Source organism: Athene cunicularia (assembly GCF_003259725.1).
Source record: "Athene cunicularia isolate RWA chromosome 5 unlocalized genomic scaffold, athCun1 chr5_part1, whole genome shotgun sequence".
In the NCBI taxonomy this organism is placed as follows: domain Eukaryota; kingdom Metazoa; phylum Chordata; class Aves; order Strigiformes; family Strigidae; genus Athene; species Athene cunicularia.
Window position 1 is genome coordinate 17,265,164 of NW_020799101.1, and position 9,477 is coordinate 17,274,640.

A 9,477-nucleotide genomic window follows, 5' to 3' on the forward strand; every position below is an offset into this window, starting at 1 on the left:
CGGCGGCCATCTTGGCCCGGGCGCGCGCCCCTCTGTGGCGTGCTTGGCCTCGCCCAAAATGGCGGCGCTCTCGTGTCGCTGCTCGTTTTCCTTATTCGTTCTCCGGCTACAGCCGGCACGGCTGTGGTTGCCGGCCCCGAGCCGCCGTCGTTTCAGTGCCAGTGCCGCTTCCTGGGGCGGTAGAGGAGAGGCCGAGTTCAGGCACAGCCGCAGCGCGGAGCGACGGCCTCCAGCGTGCCCTGGCGGGTGGGCCCGTGCCCCAGTGGCCTGAGGCAGTGCTCACCTTTTCCTGCGCTACCCCTTAAAGTGCGTTTGTTATAATTGCGCAGGCACTTAAATGAGCTCAGACAAATGGATTCATGACAGTCCTTGATTATGACTAAACTGTGATATAAGAAAGCTTTGCTCGTGTTTTGTTTCATTTGTATCTTTGTTTCCCCAAGACTCCCTGTTTCCCTAGGCTTTGTGTGTTTAGGTAAGAGATCGTTAAGCTTCCTAGGTAAATCATTGATAACCGAGACTCAGGATCTTTAGTGGACACTTGGGACAGTTCCTGGAATGTGCAGACTAAGATAGGAGGGACTCGATACAGAGACCCTGTAATGAGAAGCATGGTTTTTTGCTGATTTAGGCAGAAGACACCTGGACTTGACTTGAAAGCACATGCTCTAGAAAGAAGGTCAACTAGCAAACACTGTGAAGAAGACTATTACTTCTCTCAACCACCAAAGACCCCCAGTAGAACTTAGGATACATGCTCAGAGTAGTGTCAACTTAATGTAAATGGCTTCTGAGAGCTCATTATCATAAAACAACCCTTCCCAGGAAATCTAATTAATATGTATTATTTTTATGTATGTAAACTGATGTCCCTTACTACTTGGGGGAGCCAAGAGAATCCCCAGGGTGACCCCAGCGCTGCTAACAAAAAATACCTGCTTAACAGTAAAAAACTTTACTGTTAATTTCTTTGTTCCACACTCTAGAGGGGAAACTCAAAACAGTTGTGTTTTGGCAGTTGGTTGTGTTCTAGGTGAGATGCATCGAGGGAAATACCAATGACACTATTACGTTATGCAACAGTCTCCAGTAGCTGATGTATATGTACTTAAAAACCAGTACGTGTTTATACATAAATATGTCTTACGGACATGTTTCCGTGGAATTCCATTATTAGGGAATATGTTACAGGGAAAAATCCTCAAACCGAAAGATCATATAAATTGACAAAATCTGATTTGATCAGATACGTACAGTTCACTGATGTGCACTGCAATGATGTTTGGAAAATTTCTTGTGCAGAAGGTATTTCAATATTTGTCGAAATTCAGTAACTGTTTAACACATACTTCCTGTGCTAGTTAAAATAATTCATTAACTGTATAGCATTATATGTAAAATGAATTGCTATATATTGCTATATATCCTGGAGTTACGAGAAAACAGTAGTTTTCACGTACTGCTGTTGGGAGCTCTTGTAACTTCTTTCTGAACTGCTTCACAACTTGAATCGACTGTGAGCAAAGTGGATTTCAGATCTGTGTGATTTGTCAAAACCTTGACTATTAACTGTTAGTATGGGGAATGAGTTACTCATTGTCAGTTAACACTGAATTATGTCCTCAAAAATTATATAGAGAAACAGTGGTGACCACAGTTGACACACATCCAGCTGTAGTTAAAAAGAAGGCTAAAAGAGAATTTAAGAGGGGATGTCAAATTAAAAATGAAAGATGCTAAAGCTGTGACATTTTTTGTCTGGGTGTAAATAAATATATACAAGTAAGATTTTCTGCCATTTTTCTTGGGGGATGTAGTAGGCGCTTGTGAGGCAGTATATAAAAGCTGATGCAAAATTAAATTTACAATGGCTTATCCTGCTACGTTTGGTGTTTCAATGAAAAATGTTAGAAACTAGTGTTTTGGATTATATTCAGGACAGCAGATGACTAAATGCACGGTGCAGCAGATGTCATTGAAGAAAAACGACACTGTTGAGAGCACACGAAAGTCAGAAATAAGTTCCCTGGCAAAGAGCAACTTCACCTTAAGCCATGCTCTTTTTTCTCTTTGCTTTGATTCTCGTTCAACTAAAGGCTTAAAGAAAGGTATCTCCTTGACCACTGTGAGGACACTAGATGGTGCTCAACACCACAGGCAAAGCCTGTCTTTCGCAGGCTGATGAAACCCTGACTTCCAGTTGAGAAGTTTTGCACTTGATTTCAGTTGAATGAGGATTTCACCATCTTTCCTGAAGTTTAAATACATTGTTGGTGTACTTCTGATGAAAGATGTAGGTATGAATAGCTACATACAGCTAATTATCACTGGCGCACTGCTCTCAACTAAATGCCATTCTTTTTCTCCTTACAGGTGGTGAGGTCCCAATTGATCTAGAAGTGAACATAGCTCCTGTATACCCTTCTACTCAAGTATTGCTTTATTGCATTTTCTTATACTGGGGCTAGAGTTAATGATGGTAAATTGAATGCTTACCACATAGAGCCTATTTCCTTTAAAATACCAACCTGGATGTCAAAGAGAAGGGTTTCAGTCAGAATTAATATGTGACTGTGTGAATATATGGCTTGGCAATGGATACCCATGCTAAGAGTAAAGCCCACAGTTGCACTTAAGATTCTGAATAAAAAGGAGTGAAATGTGAGGCTTATTCCTATTTAGCAAATCTGTCCTCTGGAAGGGTTTGATTTGGAAAGGAAGGATGGTTCAGGATTTAACCTGCTTGGTTTATGGCTATTTTCTTCTGTGCTAACCATAGGCCTAAAATTATGAATTTATGAAGAGAAATATCTAAAAAAATTTGTGGAGTTTTTATAACAAATGCAAGCTGCCTTTGAAAGCTAAGGCATAACACCAGACAGAGTGACTTGTAGTATCTTTGGACTAGATCTCAGTTTGCATAAATTCAACATTATACTTAACCTTTGGCACAGTATAGGAAGGGACACAGCAAATAGCTCAGCTAAGGGTTTGTTTGGGTTTTCTTAGCAGCAGCCTTTGAGGGGGGAAAAGTAATATCAAAATTAGTGGAACAAGAACCATCTGTTTTTAGCTTTAGAGGGGTTTCAAGCTAAATTCCAGTCACTAGGGCTGGTAACAATAAGGGGAACAACTCATACTCTCCGTATTGAAATGAGGACATACGTCTGATGAGACTCAGAAGGCTAATATTCAGGTTGCAAAGAGGAGAAGATAGAAGTCTGTTGAATCAGAAGGAATTAAAAATTAATGTTCATGCCTAGAATTAGAGTAAATAATGGAATTGTGTAGTGTTTTAAAAAAAAGTTTCACTTAGTTTTGACACGTGAGTTATTGCTGGGATTGTGAAACTAAGTATAGAGTTACTGGATTTATTTTGAAGGTAAAACAGAAGATCCTCAGGAGCAATGAGGGCTGGCTGCTCCATAAAGGGCAGGAGCCAAGCGCAGTAACATAGCTGATAGGGCAGAGCCTCACTGCCAGAACCCAGTCCCACAGTACCTGAGCAAAGTGAGCAAAGCACCCCAGATTCAGCCAAGAGTCCAGATCATCAGGCAAACAATGAGGTAGGTCCAAGGTCAAGCTGGGAAGGCAGCTTACAGGTTAGGGTCAGGTCCAACAAGGATAGCTAGGGTCAAATATAACCTAGTGATTGCCTGGTTGTTTTGCTGATCAAGGATGCCAATTAAACTCAGACACCAGAGTGAAAAGAGTAGGCTTATTTTACTGTTAATAATTAAAGGATATAACCAAGTAATACAGAAAATAAGCAATAATACAGAATAGTACATTTAATTATTACTACATACAGTCAATTATAGAAAATAAGAACAAGCAAGATAGTGCATCTACATGACAGGGAGAATAGTGATTAAGAAAGGTACATCACCACTTGCACATGTTACCATCATCCAGCCCCGCAGTGGCTGGGCAGCCCCGGTTACAGCGAGGGTTTGGGGAGCCTGTCCCGGCAAGGGGGAAATCCTACGCGGGGCGTCCACCCATAGGTGTCGCTGCAAGTGGGTCCAGCGTTATATACCAAAAATCAGCAAGCCAGAATAACTGGCACTTTACTTTGAGCAGAAACATCTGGTTTCATCCTCCTGTTGGATTCCACCCAAAGCCTGACCAGGCCTTGGCAGGGAGAACCAAGGGAGTTTCTAACAAGGCCAAACACTTGGGTTCTCAGCCTTGAACACTGCTAAACAAGGAAAGCTGGATACACGTTCTCATCCTCACTACTGCTTACATTTTGCCTAAGCTACATCTTTCCCTAGTGAGCACACATATTTCATTATTGATTAGATACTCATTAATAAACGCTAATTTTAATACAGATTTTATTAATTAGCAGATACCAATAACAGATAACATTTGGTTGTGAGGTTCATCTAGAGGTCAGCTTTGTTTTGGGGCCTATTATTCAGGCCCTAGCACTACACTGGTAGGCACATTCTGATAAGGAAAGATTGAAGTCAAGCTGGGAATTCAGTTTGTGTCACTGTTTGTGTCACTGTAGAGACAGACAAAGTGACACACACACTCATATGTATGAACAAACGGCTAGTTTTTTATTACTAAAAGCATGTATTTCTATATCTTTTAGGTGCCAGAGTGTTACAATATAATTGGTCAAAAAGTTGTTTTTAACATTCTCATTGGATAACCTTTATTAGTTTCCTCCCTTCTTGCTTCATCCTGCAATGTAGTCAGCAGCTCCTTGAAAGTTATTTGCTTTAAGCATAGCTTCCTTATCTCAAGGGTACACCAGAATCTTGTCAAGGTCAAACTCTTCCTCAATCAGGTTGTCAGCAAACCAGCTGCTTTCCCCAACAAGTCTGTAAGTCCAGATCCAGATGAACATGGCTAGACACAGTCATCACTGAGCTGGAGACCCATACTCACACAGCCCAGGTTGGTGCTGAAGGTCCAGGGTTCAACTTAAATGGGGATCCTGGGCCCATGGGTGGGGGGCAGATGAAGCTTGTTGAGACTGTTAAGGCCTATTAGTGCACTCATGATCCTGACAAAGTACATAGGACAAACAAGGGCTGACAATAGGGAACAAAAGGGTTAGTTGTAATCTTTGCAGTAAACAAAGTTTTCATAACTTTGTATTAAGTGAAGGTCTTCAGCTAGGCTTAGATTTTGGCTAAAATAAAAGAGCAAAGGTAGAAGAGCTGAGATAATTATCAAACCAGAATTAGGTGGGCTTCCAAATGGAAGGCAGAAGTTGAAGGACAGAATGCACCATGTGTTCTTTGAGTGGATAAAGGTTTAACATAGTTGTTGGTTCTTATTATTGACAAGTAACCAAGAAGTGAGAATCTAAGTACAGAAGTATTTATCTCAATACAGCATTTGCCTTTTACTTTATAGGACACCGATTTTTGATTCATCAAGAACACCATGTTCCCTGATTTTTTCCTTCCTTAATCCTAACTCTAAGACAAACTCCTGGCTAGAGATCTGGGATCCCTACAGTGTCCATATGTGTTCATATACCAAGGAGAAAACTGGCACAAAGGAAGAGAACAAGGCATGAGCCCATGTGCTGGTCTTATGAAGATCACACCTAACCTTAAGCCGAGTTGGCTAGATTAGATATAGGCTAAACTGCTGAGGAGTGAGGGATGAAGCATAGAGCTCCTTGAAAATGCTCACTTGCTGGCTTATGGAGGAGGAGGACAACTGACAGAAAGAAGGAGTTTCTTTAGACCCTGATAGGCTTAAAAAGTAGGGCACAAAAGAACAAACTGAAGAACCACTGCTTTGACTGGAGAAAGAAAACCCACATGGAAACCCAAACCTCATGGGACATCTTCCCTCAGCTCCAGATGGGCCAGCTCCCAGAAGGGAAAGGTTTTTCAGTGAGTCTTAAGAGGGGCTATATTAGGAAAGGAGAATGCCTTTAGCTTTTTCTTTTTTTTTTTTTTTTTTTTTTTTTCTCAGAGCAATGTTTGTAGTGCTTGTGTGAATTTTTATCAGTGAGTGAATGAATACCCAGGTTTTTGCAGATTGTAGTGGTTTTTGTCTATTACATGTAGTTGCAGTGAATTTCAGAATATCCTTTTGTGTTGTAAACTTGTTTTGATTAGTTTCTTATAATTTGTTGTGAGTCAGAAAGATTAGTTTCCCTCAGATTCAATTTCATATGCTTTATTTTACGTTTTATGAATCCTTAGTTTATATTTTATAACTTGTTTCTTCTGAAAGTAAGGCTACAGTCTGCCAATTCCCTCTACCTTGGATAGTTATTTTGCCTTTACTGTTGTTTTTCTTTGAAATTTGCTGTTGAAAACATCTGTTTTCTTATGGGGGGTAGCATATTCAGTATTTTAGGAGTACATAAGACAGTTTTTTATAAATTTATTTCTTCTAATTTTCAACTGAAACATTATGTTTGCTTTGTCTACCTTGACCAGAGGTATTCAGTGAGCTGTATGTACTCCATGGTGATCTTTTACTCCGTTGACTTGCTTCTTATACTTTGAAATGTTGTGACCTTAAATTACCTTGATCTTTAATTCTCTGTTACTGAAATACTGCTCTAGCCTTTGTTTCTTAGGAGCAGCCACATCTGAGTTAAGCTTCACGCAATCATGTTATTCACATTGCCTGAATATCGACCATACTTTGTTTTTGGTTCTAGAAATATTTATCATCTTTCCAACACATTATTTGATATTTACAAATGGAATAGCTATCTCATTCTCCCAAACATCCACAGTAAACATCTGCCAAAGGTAGAATTACACACTATTACCCTTTGTCAGAGTGCCTCTAAAAAACTGAGTCTTTTATGAAGAAGGGCCTTGGCATTTTAGACTGAGCTTTAAAATTTCATTATAATGATGCTCCTTGTTCATTAGTTACACGAATATAAGCTTCATGTGCAAAGCTTTTGATGCTGTCCCACATGACATCCTGGTCTATAAATCGGAGAGACGTGGGTTTAATGGATGGACCACTGGGTGGATAAGGAGTTGGCTGGATGGTTGCACTGAAAGACTTGTGGTCAACGACTTCATGTTCAAGTGACGTTCCTTAGAGGGTCAGTGTTGGGACTGGAGCTGTTTAACATCTTTGCCAGCAACATGGACAGTGTGATCGAGTGCACCCTCAGCAAATTCACTGATGACACTCAGCTGTGTGGTGCAGTCAACACGCTGGAGGGAAGGCATCCAGAGGGACCTGGACAGGCTGGAGAGATGGGCCTGTGCAAACCTCATGAAGTTCAACAATGCCAAGTGCAAGGTCCTGCACATGGGTCAGGGCAATCCCAAGCACAAATACAGGCTGGGCGATGAGTGGATTGAGAGCAGCCCTGTGGAGAAGGACTAATGGATATTAGTGGATGGAAAACTGACTCTGAGCCAGCAATGCATGCTCACAGCCCAGAAAGCCAACCGTATCCTGGGCTGCATCGAGAGAAGTGTGGCCAGCAGGTCAAGGGAGGAGGTTTCTCCCCCTCTATTCTGCTCTCTTGAGACTCCACCTGGAGTGCTGTGTCCAGCTCTGGGGCCCCCAAAATAAGGAAGGCATTGACCTGTTGGAGCAGGTCCAGAAGAAGCCACAAGGATGATCAGGGGGGCTGGAGCATCCCCTTTATGAGGCCTGACTGACTTGGGGTTGTTCAGCCTGGAGAAGAGAAGGCTCCAGGCAGACCTTATAGCAGCCTTCCAGTACTTAAAGGGGGCTACAGGAAAGCTGGGGAGGGACTCTTTATCAGGGACTGTAGTGGTAGGGTGAGGGATAATGGTTTTAAACTGAAAGAGGGTAGATTCAGATTAGCTATAAGGAAGAAATTCTTTCCTGTGAGGGTGGTGAGACACTGGCACATGATGCCCAGAGAAGCTGTGGCTGCCCCCTCCCTGGCAGTGCTCCAGGCCAGGTTGGACGGGGCTCTGAGCACACTGGTCTAGTGGAAGGTGTCTGCCCCTGGCAGGGGGGTGGAACTGGTTGATCTTTAACGTCTCCTCCAACCCAAACTACTCTATGATTGTACGTCTACATTGTCTGTGGTCAAAATAGTTCTGGCAGGGAAGAGATAAAATCTTTGCTTTTACCTTTGTTTTTTAGCCAATTACAAAGTGGTTTCAAAGTTTGACAAGAACTGACAAAGCATACTAAAAGAATACCAGCAGAGATGGTTGGTGACTAAATATTTCTCTCTGTGGCATGCATTTAAACAGAAGACAAGTACAATTTATGCAGAAGCAATGCAAGTATTGATCTCACAGCTCTGGCAACATAACCCAGCATTGTACTGGTCTAGAAGGAAACAGAGCTATCCTGCAGAATTTTGGTCAAAGCAGTTTTCAGTTATAAACTGCATTTCAGCAATAGCATCGTTCATTACACTTTATTGATTTTAACTAAATTTCCATAAATAGTATACAACAAGAAATAATTTCCAAAGCTGCCGTAGAAGTTCTGAGAAACCTGCTTTTCCATGATTTCAGCTGAAGTCTGCTCATACTGCCAGAAAGGAACAGTTATTGAATTTCCATGCTGAGTTTGCTACTGCCAACATGTTTGTTCATGTAAACAAGTTAACTGAAAATTCAGCCATGTTAAAAAGAAAAACAGATTCACAATCAGGGGTCTGAAGGCTGAAAATGCTGTCTCCAGTCAGCTGGCCTAAAAGAGTTACTTTTCAACTATCAGTAGAAAAAAATAGTAAAACCAAAAATCCTCTCTGAAGGTCACTCGTTAGAGATACGCACTTGTCCTTCCTTCTTCCCTCCATATGCATATTTCAAGAGAAACATCTGACCACCTGAGGGAGTGAACAGCTCCATCCTCATGAGAGGTGGCAATGACACACTTGGTTTTTGGTTGGGTTTGGTTTTTTTTTTTCCTAAATTTCCACTGATTATCTGTCCTTCTGTGGTGCGTTTGTGAAGCAAGTCAGTAATGCCACAGAATGACTTAAAAGAGACTTAGATCTCCTCTGAGATTCCCAGTTCCCAGGCCGTGCTTATCTTGCTTAGACTGTGAACTGTGCACAGCAGGGAATATCTGTATTTAGACTTTCCTGTAGCATAACTTTCTTTTACTAAACAAACACTGACAGAACACAGTTCAAATCGGGCCTTTCCCCCCTTTTCCCAAAGGATCCCAGATTTTTTGTGTAGATCAAGATGGAAGTTTGGGGGTGGCAGAGGATATTGTTTGAGATTTGCTGAAGCTAAGCTTTCTTTTTTTTTGAAAAAAAAAAAAAAGTATGAGTGTGTACATGTGTCTGTCTGCTTTTAGGAACCTCTTCCCCGTGTCCTGTTAGAGGTTAGGAATTAGCACATAGTTACCAACTTCTAAAATGTACTGCAGGAGGCATACGTGTAAGACATCCATCCATATAATTCATATAATGTGAGGGTTGATAGATTCTTAGTCACAGAAATGTTTGCATACATTATAAAAAAACAGAACTCCCACTTTCCTACAGAAGTATCAATATCTTCCTTTTTCTAT